Source organism: Kogia breviceps, chromosome 11 (assembly GCF_026419965.1).
Source record: "Kogia breviceps isolate mKogBre1 chromosome 11, mKogBre1 haplotype 1, whole genome shotgun sequence".
In the NCBI taxonomy this organism is placed as follows: domain Eukaryota; kingdom Metazoa; phylum Chordata; class Mammalia; order Artiodactyla; family Physeteridae; genus Kogia; species Kogia breviceps.
The window spans coordinates 2,562,212-2,581,273 of record NC_081320.1 but is presented as its reverse complement, the minus strand read 5'-3'; the positions used below and the strand labels follow the sequence as shown (position 1 = coordinate 2,581,273).

Below are 19,062 nucleotides of genomic sequence, written 5' to 3'. Positions count from 1 at the left end.
CCAGCCCCACTTGCAGTGCTGGGAGTGGTCATCATGAAATAATTCTTATCCTTACTATGCTTTCTGTTCTTTTTTATACTATCCTTTCCGTTTTCTAGTCTTTTTCATTTTATTCTTCAAAACATGATATGGTGAAGGTGATCAAAATGTACAAACTTCCAGTTTCCGTGGCGACGTAATATAGAGCATGGTGACCGCAGTTAGCAATACTCTTTTTGTTTGTTTGTTTGGTATGCGGGCCTCTCACTGCTGTGGCCTCTCCCGTTGCGGAGCACAGACTCCGGACGCGCAGGCTCAGCGGCCACGGCTCACGGGCCCAGCCGCTCCGCGGCACGTGGGATCTTCCCGGACCGGGGCACGAACCCGTGACCCCCGCATCGGCAGGCGGACTCTCAACCACTGCGCCACCAGGGAAGCCCAATACTCTTATCAATATATGGAAAGTCGCTAAGAGAGTAGATCTTAAAAGTTCTCATCATATACAAAAAAGTTTGTAACTGAGAGGTGACGTATCTGCACTGAACTTATCATGGTAATGATTTTACAATATAAACACATTTCAAATTTTAAAAAAAAGTGCAGGTCTCCATCCACTAGATGGATTTTGTGACTCACTGAGACCCATGATGTTGACCCCCAGTATGAAAAGTTTGTATTTGGGGGAGAGTCAGGCAAAGGAGAACTTCTTGTGAACGTGTGGTTCCCTCACAAATGTGTGGGGAGACAACAGAGAAGAAAAAGCAACCGATCCAGGAAAGCGTCACAGAAGAAACCTCAGAACTCTCAAATGTCAGTTGTCTGTTGGAGAAAGGACACCTAACTTTAACACAGTGGCCAGCGTAAGGGTCATATCCCAGATGTTCCTTGTACAAAACTTGACCTGTGGCTTCTTATCTTCCTTGTGAAAGGAACAGAAATGTCTGAGGCTGCAAGAAGCCTCCAGGGTTGGAAAACCCCTATGAATGATCACGTTTCTGACAAGGCAGTTCCATCTGGGGTCTTGGTGCCTGTGAATGCGGTCTGGGACCCGGAGCCCGGCCCCTGCCCAGCAGTGCCACCAGCCCGGCCCGTTTACACTGCTGACCTGGGCACTAATGAAAAGCACCCTCTTTGCCTCTCAAAGGGCCCACCCCAGCCCGCCAGGTGCCGTCCAGGTGTTAATGCCATGGCTCCTGCTGGTTGCTCCCTTATGGGGGTGGGGGGTGTCCCGGCTCTGGGTCTTCGGCAGCTGCTCCGCATCCTGCGTCCAGGCACCCCCGCTACCCCAACCCCCGTGGGTGGTGCGGCATGGCCTGCCTCCAAGCAGGGCTTTCATTACCACTCTGCAACCGACTTTTATGGAGTGTCTGTGGTTTCTTTCTTTTTTTTTGTTTTAATACATTTATTTATTTTTGGCTGTGTTGGGTCTTTGTTGCTTGCTGCGTGCAGGCTTTCTCTAGTTGCGGCGAGCGGGGGCTATTCTTCGTTGCAGTGCGCAGGCTTCTCATTGTGGTGGCTTCTCTTGTTGCGGAGCACGGGCTGTAGGTGCACAGGCTCAGTAGTTGTGGCCTGTGGGCTCTAGAGCACAGGCTCAGTAGTTGTGGCACATGGGCTCAATAGTTGTGGCACACGGGCTCAGCAGTTGTGGCACACGGGCTCAGCAGTTGTGGCCCACAGGCTCTGTAGTTGTGGCCCACGGGCTCTAGAGCACAGGCTCAGTAGCTGTGGCTCACAGGCTTAGCTGTTCCGCGGCATGTGGGATCTTCCCAGACCAGGGCTCGAACCCGTGTCCTCTGCATCGGCAGGCGGATTCTTAACCACGGTGCCACCAGGGAAGTCCCTGTCTGTGGTTTCTTGAAAATCAATACTATGTTTGAGGTTGAAGTGAGACTGATTATTTGAAACTGGCCTCGATGAGATAAAGTGACTTTTAGAGTCAGCCGTGCTGCTCTGGCACCCACAGCCAGTGAGCAGGGCAGAGGGGGTGAGTCATCTTGTTCAACGTCGAAGACAAAAACCCGAATCTGAGATGCAAGGTTTCCACCCCGCCTTCGTTACTCCCAGGGTTTTCCGTGTCCGACTGTAGCGCAGCCGTCAAGAGACCAGCCGGAAGCCAACCCCAGTTCTGTCTCTTAGTAACTGGTAGGCGGGATGACAGCTTCCCAGCACCGTTCATGTCCTCATCTCCAGAATTTGTGAAGGGCCTTTGCAGGTGTGATTAGATTAAGGATCTTGATACGGGGAGATGATCCTGGATTATCCAGGTGGTCCAAAGTCACCACGAGGGTCCGTAACGTGGGAAGGGGAGGCAGGAGAGTCAGAACCGGAGAGATTTGAAGACGTGACCGTGCTGGCTTTGCAGGTGGGGGAGGGCCCACCAGCCAAGGAGCACAGGCACCTCTAGAAGCTGGAAAAGGCCAGGAAACAGATTCCTTCCTGGAGCCGCCAGAAGGAACACAGCTTTGCCCTCACCTTGGTTTTAGCCCACGGAGACCCACTGCAGACTTCTGACCTCCTGAACTATAAGGTAATAAATGTGTGTTGTTTTCAGACAATAGGTTTGGGGTAATTTGTTACAAAAGCAACAAGAAACTAGTATAGTAACTATGTCTAAGATACTTTTCTGGATTTCAGTTTGTCCCCATACCTGTCAATTACAGGTAGCTATTATTATTGTTGCGGCTCTTGCCGTGTTGAATCCTCCCACGTATTTAAGAGGTTACTGTTATTGTTATCCCCTTTTTAAAGACAAGATTCTGGGAGGTTGAGGTCTTGCCCTGCTGTAAATGGTAGAGCTGGGGACAAAGCCCAGGCAGCCTGACACCCCCAGCTCCCACTTTTCTCCCTGAACAAACTCCAAATGCAGCAGATGTTTTTGAAATGAGGTTCAAGTTGTGGACAGGGAAGCCTGAGACTTGGACCCTGATAAGGATACTTTGTAAGGGTATTGATATATGAATGACACTGGAAAAGCTTCTAAGAATTCAAATGAAATTTATGAAAGTGGATTGTTGGAGGCTTTGTCTCTCACAGATACTCATTCAGCGCCTGCAGGTCCCTTTGTGGGTGTGCATGTGTGAGATAAGTGATTTGAAGAGAAGTAAACCAGGGCAAGGAGCTAGGGAGCAGCAGAGGGTGTGATTTCAGATGGGACCCTCGGGGCTGGCTCTCACATGTGGTGTGATTGAAGGGGGGGAGGGAGGCGTGTGGTTTCCTGGGGGAGAGCCTGACCAACTAGCGCACCAGCAGGTGCAAAGGCCCTGGGGCAGGGCCGTGTGTGGCACAGTTGGGGCAGGGCCGTGTGATGGGAGCATCCTAGGTGGAGAGGGCAGAAGGAAGGAGATGAAGGCAGGTTCCAGGGCCTGGAACCTGTAGGACTCTGGAGGCTATGTACCACTGGACTTTATTTTGACTTGGGAAGCCATTGGAGAGTTTTGAGCAGAACACAGACCAGTCTAACATAAGTTGGAATATGAGAGCGAAATTTAAAGAGAGACTTGAGGTTCAGTGGAGCTCACGTGGGCCTCTGGAGCTGCCCGGCTGCTCCTGCCTGAGGCTGGCTGAGGTTTGCTGAAACTTCCCAGGAGATAGAGAAGTGTCTCCTGCCAGAGGAGAAACAGCTCAGAGCGGGCTCCAGGATCCTGCCAGAGCTCATCCCCCGCCCGGCGGGGGGTTTCTGCTGCTCAGAAACGGCGGCCGAAGGGCTGATCGCTCTTCTGTCCAAGCTGCATTCATTATTCAAGTGATGCCGAACTTGCCGGTATGAATTCCGACTCTACAAGTCGGAATTCCCTCAGCCCTCTTTGCTGCCTTGAGAGTTTTTCCATCTGACAGTATTTTAGACGTGGGGTTGCGGTTGTAAATATTTCTTCCCTCACTCGGACGGTTGTTGATGCAGCTTCATTTGATGCCAACAAATCTGCACCTGTTGATAGTGTCTTTGCATGTTCCATGTGCAGGGGTAGAGAGAGGTGCCTAAAAGGAGTTTGTCTCACGCCCTTTCACAACCTCGGAGCTTTCTTTGTGTTGCACACACATGATTATTTTTTCATGGCACCTAACTGATTTGAAAGTCTTCTGGACGCCTGTCTTGATTTAGGGGTTGGAAGGGCATAATAGCTGGTCTATAATTCACTGTAATTCAAATTGGGGTTTTGAAATAAGGGGATTCCTCTCTCACCTGCTCTTTTGTCTCTTGAACTATATTTGAAGGGAGCCAAATGTTGTTGTTTCCTAATAAATTAAGAGATTCTGAACAAAATCGGAGAGTTTTTTTAAAAAGAAGCTTACGGCATTTAATATTTATCATCTCCACCCCCCTTTCCCTTCCCCCGGCACACAGACACACACCACACACACAGACACCACACTGTACACACATACAGCACACATTCCCCCATACCCCACACCACACACTCTCACACACACACACACACACACACACACACACATAGCATCTCTGCTTCCTGAGGGCCCCGCCCTACCCCTGGAAGGCCAACCTGCCCCCCTTTCAGAATTCCTTACTTCCTGAGCCTCCACACCGCAGCGTATGCAGCCTCTACCCTCCTGCTCCAGGTAACGTTCCTCAGGAATACCAGCCACCATCCCTAGAACATTCCTACAGGCCTTCAGAGCGCTCTTGTGCCCCTAACACCAGCTGGATCCCAGGCCCTGTGTCTTTCACTGGGTCGCACCTTCTGCACCGATAACACTTTTCTAAGCCTGCTTCCGTATCTGAACGTAGGAATAATAATAATAACAACAACGATAATAATACCCACGTGTAGGCTGGTTGTACGTTCGATGAGCCGATACATACATAGTTCCTGGACATAGTAACCATTCGGTAAGTTTTACCTCCCGTTTCAAGAGGCTAATCATTCTGATAGATTATTTACAGTTTTTATAATTGGCGGCAATAATTAGAATCCTTTACATTTGCGTGGAATTTTGCCATAAAAAACTTTCATGATTAGTCTCCGTGTAGAAAACGTAGCAAACTATTTAAAATGTGGCGAGAATATAAACTTACTACTGATCTTATCCCTCAAAAACAATAATTGTGTATATGTTGGTATATTTTTTCAGTGTTTATATATTATGTAGGTGATAAATGATAAATGAAATCAATGATAATGAAAAAAATCAATAAAACAAAATTTAGGGGGGGATAAAGATCCAGGTCATAGATGGTTGAGTTGTTTCTCTTATTCGGTAGGTAGCATTAATAGTGTAGAAATCAGCAGATCATACTTTGAAACAAGTTATATATTGATAAAAATTACCTATCTAAATCGCATTTTATGATTTTTTTTACATCCCACTAACCCAGCTATTATGGATATTTTAATAATATTCTGGCTAAATGAAAAATGTCATAATTTAGTATATAAAAAAAATTGAAAACCAATTTTCAAAGAATTAGAGCTTGAATGCAAAGTAAAAATACACTGACTATAAATGGGACAAAAAGTAGATTACCAAATAACCTGATCATATATATTTTTTTCCTTAATTACAATTTATATTTTCCCCCCAATTTATTGTTTTGGGATTCATCTTAATCTGTACAGCATAGGGGGAAATTTTCCCCTCTCTTTTAAAGCTAGCATTAAATTAACGGTTGATGTTACAATCAAAGACCTCTTAGAATCAAGAAATAGTTAAGATACACAATGCAATGCTAAGAGTTATCTTTGAGCAGTAAGACTGCCTATCATTTTCCATTTTCTTCTCTCTGCTGGTTTGTACTTCCTGTGGTGAACATATATTTGTACAGTAAGAAAAAACAAAAAATATAAACACCATGAATATAATTTCACCTCTTTCTTCTGTGGTGTTAAAAACAAGACAACAGGTCCCAAATGGAGTCCCCCATCGTAAGCCCCACGTCTCCAAACTGAGACTGCATTACAGTTTCGACTCTTCCAGAAATGGAATCTTAACCCAGTCAATCAGGAATGGCTTGACCAGGACTGGTGTGGTCACCTGCCTGATACACCCCTGCCGTGCCCTAAAGGAAAGTAACCTTTCAATAACCAACTTGCCTCTTTGCCCAGTACAACTTCCCTGTTGCCCTTCCCTTCTGCCATGAGAAGTCTTTCATTTGGTCCAGCTCCTCAGAGCTGCTTTCTCTCTGCTGGAGGGCATGCTGCTTGATTCATGAATCATTGAATAAAGCCAATAAGATCTTTAAAAATTTACTTCGTTGAATGTTGTTTAATAAACGGGGAGAAGAGAATTTAAAATCAGTGTTTCTTGGCCATCTAGCCTTAAATATGAAGTGTTTCAGGACACACAGTAGGAAGAGTGTAGGTGCCTGCGCTGGAGCTGAGGGGTGCAGAGAGAACGCTGTGGCCCAGCCTCAGGGACCCCAAATCAACGGAAGCACTAAGAGGGTGATGGAATCTAAAGGTGCAAAATGTTCTCGAAGACAGGCGAGATGGGTGGGTGAGCGGTCAGGGTACACTTTATGGGAAAATATGCAGCTTTTCCTGGAAGTGATACATTCATATTTCCTTATATTAGAAAAAGCCTCCAAAATGTAATCATCTGAGTTGATTAAGTTGGCTACTCCATTAAAAACAAAAACTTTTTTTACAGTAGAATGGATCCCAAAATGTAATAGACTATTAAAGCACATTGTGTTGTTATAAACCCAGCAATAAAACAAGATTCAAATAACATTCTCAAGAAACAAAACAATTAATCTAAATAGAGCAAATACGTGATAAAGAAGCATGAGCCTGTAACACAGCTTAATCTATCTTTTTTTTTTTTTTTTTTTTTTTTGCGGTACGCGGGCCTCTCACCGTTGCGGCCTCTCCCGTTGCGGAGCACAGGCTCCAGATGCGCAGGCCCAGCGGCCACGGCTCACGGGCCCAGCCGCTCCGCGGCACGTGGGATCCTCCCGGACCGGGGCACGAACCCGCGTCCCCTGCATCGGCAGGCGGACCCTCAACCACTGCACCACCAGGGAAGCCCCTTAATCTATTTTTTGACCTCAGAATTATTTTTTAAAAACTGATCTCACAATTTTTTTTCCTTTTACATTGGACCTGATAAAATGCCTTGCTTGAGGTCTGGCTAGAGGATGTTTGTATCTATGATACCTATTATCACATGTGTGTCGTTCTATCAGTAGTAACATTATTACGCGGCTGGCCGAGCATTAGAACGTTACTCAGTACTTTGTCTTTCACGTATTTCCTGCTCTAGAAATCAGTAAAATATTAATGCATTCCTTTTGTAAAGCACACAACAGTGATCTATACTTTGGAACCATGAGCCGTAACAAGTCATCTTGTATAAACACACTTCCCCAACATAATCAGACTTATCAGTAACTTGCCTTTTTACCCCAGGCCATCCGGAAATTCTGTCAGGGAGAAGCAGCTCAAGGGCACTGTGGTTTTTTCCCCCCTTCCAGTGTTGATTTTATCATTTTTTTTCTTTTTCTTTCCTCTTTTTTTAAGAAAAGACTTTCCGGTGTCAAAACTCAATGCAAATTCCTGATTCCCACTGGGAGAGAGTAAGATAAACTAGGGTTCCTCCAAGTTCTTAATGTCCCCGTGGGTACCTGCTGCAGTTTTAGGGGGGCAGCAGGAGCTCAGCTGCTGGAAGAGCCAGCTGTCCCTGCCGCCTGGGTCCTACTTGGGTCTGCGGTCCACACTGCCAGAGAGCTCCCTCCTGGGGCTGGACACTCCCTCTGTACAGCTGGGGAACAAAGCCGTGCAGACACGAGAGGAGGGATGGCAAGGGAAGGGAAAGAGAAGAGAAACTGGAGCCTTACCTGTCTGGTTTCTGCCCTCCAGCCCAACCGGGGGGGAACAGCAGCGGCTCAAGCGCCCTGTGGGTGCACCGCAACGGGCAGGCAGCTGCTGGCCAGCCGGCCTATAAATAAGGCCCCTCCAGAGCACAAGAGATAAGCACCCAGCCCCTCTCGCTCCTGCAAGCCTTTTAAGGTGTGCAAATTAAAGGAGCCTCAGCCCCCAGAAGGGAAGGGGCTGCCAGCTCCCCATCTGGCCTGCCGGCCTCAAGGACATCCCAGGCCTGGCACGTATTCCTGCGGCGGGAGGGGAGGGTAGAGCCAGGGCGCCGGGAGGGATCTCGCTTTGTCGGACAAGTGGCAGAGCCTCTAAGGCCCCAAGCTGCGATCCCCTCAGGTTAGGGGGTTGGCACTGAGGCACAGAAGGGGAAGAAACTTCCCCAGGACACACAGCCCTCTGTGGCCTGAGTGGAGTTTAAGCTGACCACCCCCTTCCCCCCACAAGCCCCCCCTAACCCCACCTGGCTTCAGGGACATTTGTTTGGGTGGAGATTCTGGGAAGACCAGGGATCAGTCTCATCAACGCTGGGCCTCCGGGAAGCTAGGAGTGGACGCATTTCCAGAAAGTTCCACAGTTTCCAGCCTCCCCGCCCCAGCCTGATGGCGAGGGTTTCCGGAGCCTCTAGTCACCTTCTTCAAAGCAAATGCAATCTTCCTAGAGCCTTTTCAAATCATTTGCCGGGCGACAAGGGAGAAGAGTAATTTGGGGCAGCGACCGTTTCTGATCCATCCCTTAATTTCTCACTCATTAAATTTCTTCGGCGAGGCATTTCACCTGAGGACCGCTATCTGTGTTACGGCAGGGATTCCAGGTCTGGGGATTTATTCTTAGGAGAGAACCACGGATGTGGGCAGAGATGCAGCTACAGGGACATTTCTTGCAGCTCTTTGCGTAATTGGGAATAGCTGGAAACAACCTGAATGGCTAAAAACAGAGGCCGGGTTAAACGAGGAAAAGTAGGTCCATAAAGGAAACACCCTGCACCCTTAAGTGCCATAGCAGAGGGTTTAATGATTTAGAAACAGTACTGTGGTAATTGGTACTAAGAAAGCAGCCACTTAAAGGGGAAGATGGGGTATTTGCAGTAAGTGTCTGCATGCAGTCCCTAACCCCCAGACCCTCTGAAAGAACATGCCCCCAGTGAGAGAATGAGGCTATGGCTGGATGGTTGAATTATGGCTGATTTCATTTGCTTCTTTGGTTTCTACACACTCTCTAAATTGTTTACCGTGATCTCATTTTGCTTTTATAATAACTGTAATTTCACTTATTTTTCAATTTAATTTTTATTGGAGTAGAGTTGATTTACAATGTTGTGTTAGGTTCAGGTGTTCAGCAAAGTGAATCAGTTATACATGTATCCACTCTTTTTTAGTTCTTTTCTCATGCGGGTCATTACAGAGTATTGAAGAGAGTTCCCCGTGCTCTACAGTAGGTTCTCATTCGTTATCTCTTTTATATATAGTAGTGTGTATATGTCAATCCCCATCTCCCAGTTTACCCCTCCCCCCTTTCATTTCATTTAAAATTGAAGTTTCTGAGAATCAGAAGAGAGCGCTCTGTGTCCCTGCATTAATGAACCCCATTTATTTTAGGATTACAGAATTCCTCCCTGGTCTTTGGAAAGACCTTTGTAGCACTCAGCAGCCTTTCTTCATGCCGATACGATCGATGTGACGAAGCAAGGCCAGTAGGGTCCCCAAGAGCCCCCGCCAAGGCAAGGTCAGGCAAGAGGAGAGAGAGAGAGAAGAGAAAAGAAAACACTAAGAGAAAGAGGAGTTAGGAAATAAGAGAGTGTGTGTAATGGCGGTGATAGAGAACATCCACAGCCCCAGATCACCCCATCCAACCTAACATCCCCACTCAGGCTCCGACCAGGGCATGGCAAAGGCACCTCTGTGCCTCTTATTTGTACGTTCTGAAGACAACTTCCTCTTTTATTGTTCTTGACTGAGTGATGCCTTCCAAACCTGTGTGGTCGAGCACACTTCACTGCTAGGCGTGAGGGGAAGGAGCCCCCCCTCCCACTGGGCTCCCGGGGTCCTGGTACAGGGGGGCCCCATCCTCCAACTGCCTCTCTCCTGATGCAGACGCCAGAGGGGGGCTGCCCCCTCTATGAGGAGGACCTGGTCTAAGGCACCGAGTGGGTAGTTTCAAAGCGCTGTGTGGAGTCGCTGTTGCAGGATGGGGCCCTGGAACAGACCCCACCCAGGGCCGGAACCTGGGGGCTGAGCAACCCTCCAGACAGCTCTGTGGAGCCTTCAGAGCCAAAGCCCCTCTTGGGTGGTTCCCCTAAAGTCTACCTAACGCCTGCCTCTGACTTCGTGGCCGGGGGCCGTGGTGAGAAGCCGGGACTCCAGCCGCAGGCCAGTTTCCCAAATGAGAGAAGAGGTCAGTGCAGGGTCAGGTTGAATGAGGGCTTCTCTTGGAGGAAGCATGCCTGAGGCGGGAACTGGGGTGCCCACGTAACGGGCGGCCTCTGTAGGACAGCTCTCAGAAGCGTCCTGGTGTGACATTCTCCCTTGCTCTGTGCTGACTCACTCTCCTTCGGGGACACACAGTCCTGGAGGTAGGTGGGATGTGATGGGCTGTGTCCGCCGGAGCAGACACGTATGGGGGCTGAGGCCCAGGATTCTGAACTGTGGCCAGGACTGGGGGTGCAGGGAGGAGCACTGAATGTGGATATGGGGCACTGCCTCTCTCCCACAGCATCACACAAAGGCTGACCTGCATTTCTTGGTCCAGTTTCCAAAAACTCGGGGACCGAAACTGACGGACATCGAGGTCTGGGACAGTTTGATTTATCTAGCACCTGTGCATTGAGCCCGCACGGGGATCCAGAACCAGGAGACACAAGGATAGAGAGATGTTGGAGACCAACGGCCCAGGACCTCCGGGACCTTCTCCCCAGCCACCAGCACTGCCACCATCTCGGCTCTCAGGCCCTCTGCCCAAGAGGTCAGGAAATCACCTGTTCATCCATCTGTACTATTCATTCTTTTATTTGAAATAAATATTCGTTGTGCTTTTTCCACGTGTCAAGCGCTGTGATAGATCCGGGAGCCTCAGCCCTGAACAAAATCAAAAACCTCACCTCAAGGAGCTTACACTCTCTTGTGAGCTACCGTCACAGCCTGAGCCTCTCACCTCGAACCTGGGGCATCTTTCTCTCTTGGCCGGTGTTGTCGCCATTTCCTGCTGTGCTACCCCTGTCATCTTCCTGTGGGATTGTGGCTGCCAGGGCCCCCTGCTCTGGGGTGAGCTGCCTTCATCTTTCTGTGGACCTGACCCTGCTGCTCCTGGAACCTGCCAGGGCTGAGTGCTGTAAGTTGCGGGCGGGGCGCCTCTCCCAGCCGCCTGAGTGCAGCCCTGGGTCCTGCTGCTGAGGCTGGGTTTCACCAGCCACTGGGACGGCCTTTTCCTCCTGGCCCTCCCTGGGGCAAGGCCCTCCCTGAGTGGGAAGGCACCGGGTTAATGCACCTGCCCCAGCGGGAGGGAGCTAGCCTCTTCTGCCCTGGACAGACTTTCCCTCGTTGCATTAGCAGATTCCACGACGGCGGGAAAATGAGCTAACCAGGCAGCCAGAGAAGGACAAGCACAGGACAGGAGCAGGGAGTGCTCAGTGAAAAGGCCAGAAGCTGCAGAGAGCAGCTTTTTTGGAGGAGGGGCAGGGAACAGCATCAAGCCCTGCTCCCTTGTGCTGGGAAGCTCTTGGATGCAGAGCCCGCGGGTCAAGGCCATGCGGGGGAGGCCACCGAAGCCCGTCTCCTGCTGACTGTCTATCCACGGAGCCGGGAGGACAAGGCTGGCCTTTGCTGCCGCGTCCTTGTCCGCTCCGTGCACTATGACAGAAATCTCTCTGTAAACATTCCTTCTGCGCTTTCCAGAACAATAAACAGGCAAGAACGGCTGCATAAACGGCCAAGAGTATAAATACGGCTGCGAACAGCTCTGGAAAGTTTCAACCTGAAAAATAGCATCACCATTTCTTGGTGTGAGAGAATCCAGACATTCCCCCCACCCCTTTTTTTTTTTTTCTGTGGTACAAAAAAACGGGTGCTGTCCCGTTGCGGAGCACAGGCTCCGGACGCACAGGCCCGGCGGCCACGGCTCACGGGCCCAGCCGCTCCGCGGCACGTGGGATCCTCCCGGACCGGGGCACGAACCCGCGTCCCCTGCATCGGCCGGCGGACCCTCAACCACTGCGCCACCAGGGAAGCCCCAGGCATCCCTTCTTTTGAACTTGGCTTAGGATGAGCTAGTTTGCGTGTTGCAGTGAACCAGCTTACAGAGTCAGAGAGCTAACTGCGCCATGACTGGGGTCTCAGGGCCCTGACAGCTACCACAGGAAGAAAGCTCATACATGCCCAGCACTGGGCTAAGCTTTCCTCATTTAAGAACCCCTGGATCCGACCCATCTCTCTGCTTCAAGTCACATGCCAAAGGCACACAAAATGTTACCCATAGCGGGAGGTACCCTTCCTCAAACTCCACCTGCTGTGGACTCTGATATCGTCTCCCCTGAATCCCTATCAGATCTGCTCTTTCCGTGTTCATCTACACCAGTTCACAGCGTTCAGAACAGCACGGTGAGTCTCTGTCGAACATTATCCTCTGCCTTTGTCCTCTGGCTTTGGGTTGGGTTTGGCCAGTAGACGGTACCAGACGAGGGCAGAAGGCAGGAGAGTGAGGTCAGGCCCTCGGCGCTCCGTCCCCCTGGGGTTGGCTCGGTCCCTCTCTCGGGAAGCCCTCTTCGGGCTCTGGTTCCTTCTCCCGACCTCTAAGGGCTGAGGGGGAGATTGTTACTCAGTCCAAGCCTGCTCTGCTCACCCCACGACAGGCCGATACATCGGAGACCAGGTGCTGAGGCAAGAAATAACAACTTTATTCGGGAAGCCGGCAGACGGCGAAGATGGCAGACTGAAGCCTCAAAAGAACCGTGTTATCGGGGTTTGGATGCCAGTTTCTCTTACAGCACAGAGACGGGGAGGAGATGAGGAAGGAAAGTAAAATTCAGGCCGTAACATTTGCAAATATCCCCCGGAACGGCCGGCCTCGGGGAGGCTGTGTTGTGTTAATTTCTCGTTCCTTGCCGCCATCCATCCGCAGGGGGACGGGGTCCGGATGCTTCCCTGGACAGAGGCACTTTGGTTTAACCTTCAGGCGGAGGGCCGGGGCTCCCCGAGGCAGAGGCCTCTGTGCACAGACAGTCTCCGTTCAGTGAAGACAGGCAGCCGAAAGCAGAGGTGAAAGTCAAAGAAACGGAGCCAACAGGGAGTGGGGATTTGGCTCTTTCCCGGTTACGACTGCGGCTGGCGGTCGCGGCCTTCTAGGCCTGCTCCACCCACGCTGCGAGCCGCGACCGTGCCTCATACATCGCAAGGGCTCAAATGGCAGGTGGAGTTGTCATTAAAGAGGTGCACACCTCAGTCTAGAAACACAGCCACGCAGGAAATAGCACTTTATTTTCCTTAGAGCAATTTAACGAGGACCTTGGGCGCCCATCCCCCCGCAGGTGGAATCATGTAGGTGGAATCATGCAGGATTTGTCCTATTGTGATGGGCTAAAGAGAACAAAAGTATTTTTCCTTTGTGCTCTCACATTTCACTTCCACACCAAATGCATTTTTTTCCCCACACCAACCAATTCTCCAATCTTCTGTGAACACGACCTGAGTGTCCTACAACTCACATCAGTCTGGACACTGTCTGGCTGGACATAGCATCCGATCCCACAGGTGAAGGGCTCAGGCCCACAAGGCCGCCCCCCACTTCAGAAGCCTGACACAAGTCTGGGCCTCCCTCTGACTTCTGACCAACTGGCTGTGATCAGAGTTTCCCATGACCACGTCCTTCCTTCGGTTCTACAATTTGCTAGAACGGCAAACACTTTTCTTATGTTTACCTGTTTAATATGAAGGACATAGCTCAAAAACAGCCAGATAGAAGAGATGCATGGGACAAGGTGTGGGGAGGTGGCACAGAGCTGACCACCCTCCCAGCACCTCCCTGTTCTCCAAACCCCATCCTTTGGGGTTTTCTGGAGGCTTCATTGCACACGTGCAATTGTTTAAATCATTGGCAGTTAGCGATTAAGTCAACTTCCAGACCCTTTCTCCTCCTCTGAGGTCTGGAGAGGGGCTGAAAATTCCAACCCGCTAATCACATGGTTGGTTCCCTTGGCAACCAGCCAGCCCCATCCTTAGGGGCTTTCCAGAAAGTCACATCCCTGATATAAACTCTGGTGTGGTTGAAAGGGGCTTGTCGTGAATAACAGGACACGCTTTTCACCTTTACCCTCTGGAGCTATTTCAGGACCTGGGACAAACCCCAAATATGATAACAAAAGATGCCCCTTTGTTCTTATCACTTAGGAAATTACAAGAGTTTTAGATGCTCTGGCCATAAAGCTGGGGACAATATATATACATGAGTGTACATCTCACACCAGGTTACATCAGGTAGCACAAGGTCTCCAAGGTGCAACCACATTATAGCAGGTATCAGAGTTTCCTTCCTTTTTAAGGCTGAGTAATATCCCATTGTATGTACATACACATACAATGGGATAAAAACCAGGATTTTGTTTATCCTGTTAGGAAGAAACCACAGTACCCACATGGAGTCATTTGCTCCCAGGACAGCAATCAAGACAACTGCAGGGCCTTCCCTGGTGGCACAGTGGTTAAGAATCTGCCTGCCAATGCAGGGGACACGGGTTCGAGCCCTGGACCGGGAAGATCCCACATGCCGCAGAGCAACTAAGCCCGTGCGCCACAACTACTGACTCCATGTGCCACAACTACTGAGCCCGCACTGTAGAGCCCGTGCTCCGCAACAAGAGAAGCCACCGCAATGAGAAGCCCGTGCACCACAACGAAGAGTAGCCCCGGCTCGCTGCAACTAGAGAAAGCCCGTGCGCAGCAACGAAGACCCAGTGCAGCCAAAAATAAATAAAATAAATTTATTAAAAAAAAAAAAAAAAGACAACTGCAGTTTCAATCTCTTCCAGAAATGTGACCTTTAAACAGACAATCTGACATTTCAGCACTGGGGTGAGGTCATTTGCACAAGAAGATCCTTGCCCTTCCCCCTAGGGGAAGGTGACCTGCCCTGAAACAGCCCTTCCTTTCCTTTCCAGCTGGTAACTTCCTTGTCCCGCCCCCTCCTTCCACCTATACAAACCTTCCATTTTTTACAACTCCCTGGAGCACCTTCTACCTACTAGGCGGGGTGCTGCCTGATTCATGAGTCATTAGATAAGGCCAACTAGATCTTCAACTTTACTCAGTTGAATTTTGTTTTCTGTCACCCATTTATCGGTTAATGGACACGTGGGTGGCACAGGTAAATATGTGATTTCTTCGTTAAGTCATCTCATACTCTTTAGAATAAATACACATAAACATAATTGAAGAATCCGAAAAGTTTGCCCCTTGTGCCTCAGGAGAAATGTCTGAAGAGTGGGCGTTTTGTGGATATTTCCTTACCTTAAAGTCCCCAGTACCAGTGAGGGGACATAAACCAGTTTGTTTAAAAATACACCTTGAGAGGCGTGACCGCTGAGGCTCTCAGGGGAGGTGAGACGCTTGCTTCTTCAATGTAAGTAAGGCCTGTAGAGTCGTCTCCTGCTACCTGCCAGGCTGGAGGGGCCACGGAGAGACCCGACTCCCAGGAGTTCTGGGTGCAGCCTCACTCCTCGTATCGCGTGGTCTGTGTTGGTCCACGACGCGGGCGAGGCCTGCAAGGCTGGCTGTGGATCTCCTCGCCCAGATGCACCTCCACCCCCGCCCCTGCCCGCTCTGCTTGCGGCAGGACCACGTGGTCCCACGCGAGCCGCCCCCCCGCCCCCCGCCTCCGCCCCTGTGGCTGCGGCTTCCGAGGGCGGGGGCGCTGGCCGCGGGAAAGCGAGACATGCGTGTTTCCCCGATGCCCCCCAGCATCGTGTCTCGGGCGGCACGTGCTGCTCTTGCCGCGGGTCCGGCGTCCTTCGGGGCACCCCCGCTCTTCTGGGGCTCCCATGGAGGCACAGTGGCTTCCTCCTCACCCTCCCAGTCTGGCCTCTCAGCTCCTCCTCCAGAGCCCCTTAATTTAGCATTAAATTCCACTAAATTGCCTGAAGTCGATAAATGTAGATGCAGCCAAAAATAAAGAAATAAAATTTAAAAATACATAAATAGAAATAAAAAGCTGCTCAGGTGGTTCTAAGGGATCTCCACCTCCACTTCCATCCTCCCCATCTGAGAAATGGCCTCAGAGGCATTGAAAACAATCCTGTCCTAAGTAGAAACTAGAGAGCGGAATCTCATATTCCTTTATCACGACTGCCACAGTATAGGATTTAAGCCTTCCTCTATCCAACAATAGGGTAGCTGCGCAGTTCTGTTCATTTCTTCATTCACTCCTGCATTATTCATGCCTTCATCACTCAGGGAACAGTCACAGTCCCCTCTTATGCGAAAGGAGGCGTGCTATCACACACAGCCCCGGGCATTCCTTCCTCACAATGGCTTCCCATTACCTTAGAAAACCTTTGCTCTGCCACGCTAAGGAGAAGTTCCCCATGAAGTCCATGTTTAGTGATTCATTCCTGACCCCCGATTGACTTTTATTCACCTTGTTTTCCCTTTAGCCACTCTTTAGCTTTGTGTAGCAGAATTAAAAGTTGGGGTCTGGGACGGATGAAATCGTAGAGAAAGAAGCAAACAAGAAACACGAGCACCCTAAGGTCCCAGGAGGGGCTAACTTTTCAGATGGCTGTCACCGACAGTCGCTTGAGCTCAGCTCATGAGTGCAATTCAAGACGTGGGGACCTAAGTGAGAAAGAGGTCTTGGAGGCAGGGCCACAGCAGCTGCTGCTGTGATAACGGATGTTTACTTTGTGTGACCATGTGGAAGTCAGTGCTGGCCCCTAGCTGGTAACCTGAGTCTGGCACTGGCCTGGCCAAGCACTGATGGAGAGCTTCTGCAGCCACGGTGACAGGGAGAGGTTGAACTGATCCCCTAGCACTATGAAGAGAATTCAGGAACAGGAGTGGACACTGGCTCGAGAGGCAAAGACTAGAGTGAAACACGGACTTTCTGAATCTGGACACTGGATCCATCTAATTGTCAGAGGCTGAAACATCCAGTGGGCTCTTTTTAGAATCTCGAGATAAGGGAAGATGTGGAATATTAAAGCTGGAAAGGAGCCCACTGAATTGGGCCGCATTCAGTGTGGGCAGAAAATATCATATGCAAAGGTTAAAAGGCAAACACAAACTGGAGAAAATATTTATCACATATATGATCAAGTATTAATATACCTAATGCAGTTTGTATAAATTAATATAAGGTAAATAATCCAATAGAAGAGTACGTAAAGCTGATGATTTAACAAGCAACCACCATAAAAGAGGTCAGTGACCTTATTTAAATGTGTCAACCTCACTAGTAATAAAATAAATGCAAATAAAAGCAAAACTGAGATGTCATTTTTTTCTATCAAATTGGGAAAGATTAAAAGCTGACTTTAGGGCTTCCCTGGTGGCGCAGTGGTTGGGAGTCCGCCTGCCGATGCAGGGGACACGGGTTCGTGCCCCGGTCCGGGAGGATCCCACATGCCGTGGAGCGGCTGGGCCCGTGAGCCGTGGCCGCTGAGCCTGCGCGTCCGGAGCCTGTGCTCCGCAACGGGAGGGGCCGCAGCAGTGAGAGGCCTGCGTACCGCAAAAAAAAAAAAAAAAAAAAAAGCTGACTTTACTCAATGTTGATGACACCAGAATCAAAAGGCAATTCCCTGTAACTGTTGGTGGGAGTATAAATGAGGTCAAATTTCTGGAGGGCAGTTTGGCAACGTTTCTTAAAATTTTAAATGAAAAAAAAAAAAAAAATTAAAATGACATGACCTTTCATGTAGAAATTCCATTTCTGGAACTTTGTTCTAAGAAGATGTTTGATAATTGTGAAAAGATATAGATGCAAGGATTTTCATCATAGACTTACTTATGGTAGAAAAAATGGAAACAATCAAAATGCTCATCTACAGTTTCATCAAGTAAATTATCGTACATCAGAACAGTATAACAACGAGCATAATTCAGTCTTTAAGATGAAACGGAGCCATATACATTGAGTAAAAATGTCTACAACATATATTAAGTAAAAAAGGCATATTATAGGGGCTTCCCTGGTGGTCCAGTGGTAAAGAATCCGCCTTCCAATGCAGGGGACATGAGTTCAATCCCTGGTCAGGGAACTAAGATCCCACATGCCTCGGGGCAACTAAGCCTGCGTGCTGCAACTACTGAGCTCTCGCGCCTCAACTAGAGAGCCTGCATGCCGAGCCCACGCACTCTGGAACCCACGCGCCACAACTAGAGAAGAGAAAACCCGCACGCCACAACTAGAGGGAAGCCCGCACGCTGCAACAAAGAGCCCGCGCACTGCAACAAAAGATCCCACATGCCTCAATGAAGATCCCTCGTGCCGCAACTAAGACCTGACGCAGCCAAAAAAAAAAGGCATATTATAAGATAGCATGTAAAGCAGGATTCCATTGATGTAAAGTGGCACGTTACGTGCTGTGTGTTTATATATGGACCATGGAGAGAGCTATACAGAAGTATGTCCAGTGGATTGTTAATGTTAGACCCCAGGGTTTTTTTCTGGGGTTGGTGGAAAATTAGGCAGTTTTTATTTTATGCCTTATATTTTTTCTGGATTATCCTTCATTATTTTTATAATGAACATATATAATTTTTAAGCAGAAAAAGAGGAAATGTATTTTTAATAACATAATACATTTTCAAGGAGATTCAATGGCTGAACTAGAACTCAAGCCCCACTTCCCAGATTCCCTGTCCAGTCCTCTACCCACTTGTCCTGCTGCGGCTTTACCTTTCAGCAATCCGAAGCCTTAGGTTTCTGCCCGTGGGTATTTAGCAAGGGGGGAGGTGAGGGGTGAAAAATAGGAAGGTTCCCAGGTTTCTCCACCTTCAGTGGGTAGAGAATTTCACCCCCCCTTCTGATCACCATGCTATCAACCATGACAACAATGACAAAAGTGCGCGCTAAGAGGACGCGTGCCACGTTCAAAATTCTGTTTTTGTAGAAGCACCAAGGTAATAGCTGCAGAGTATAGCCATCCTTCTAGACATCAGCCTCAAACAGTTACAATCAGATTGAGGTTTCCAGTTTTCCCTTAATAATCATTAAAAAAACTGAATATGCATCTTGGACCTGTTTACACCTTCCGCTCCGCATCCTCTGCTACTAT

The 19,062-nt window shown here is 49.2% G+C and overlaps 1 protein-coding gene and 1 long non-coding RNA gene across 9 annotated transcripts in view; one reads left to right on the top strand and one right to left on the bottom strand.

Annotated features, from left to right (window-relative positions):
• Positions 1 to 19,062, bottom strand: part of FHL2 (four and a half LIM domains 2) — a 110,336-nt gene that overhangs the window by 54,259 nt on the left and 37,015 nt on the right. For 2 of the 8 annotated variants that reach the window (XM_067007024.1, XM_067007023.1), the window contains exon 1: positions 7,772 to 7,854. The exons of 3 other annotated variants lie outside the window; for them this stretch is intronic. The gene's annotated coding sequence lies outside the window, so the exon portion shown is untranslated. Of the gene's footprint in view, positions 1 to 7,771; positions 8,658 to 19,062 lie in introns of those variants that run through there. 3 more of the 8 variants (XM_067007015.1, XM_067007026.1, XM_067007018.1) reach the window with 2 other exon arrangements.
• Positions 10,299 to 14,738, top strand: LOC136792059 (uncharacterized). Its single transcript, XR_010835221.1, has 3 exons — positions 10,299 to 11,132; positions 11,354 to 12,397; positions 14,408 to 14,738. It is a non-coding gene; the product is annotated as an uncharacterized lncRNA (long non-coding RNA).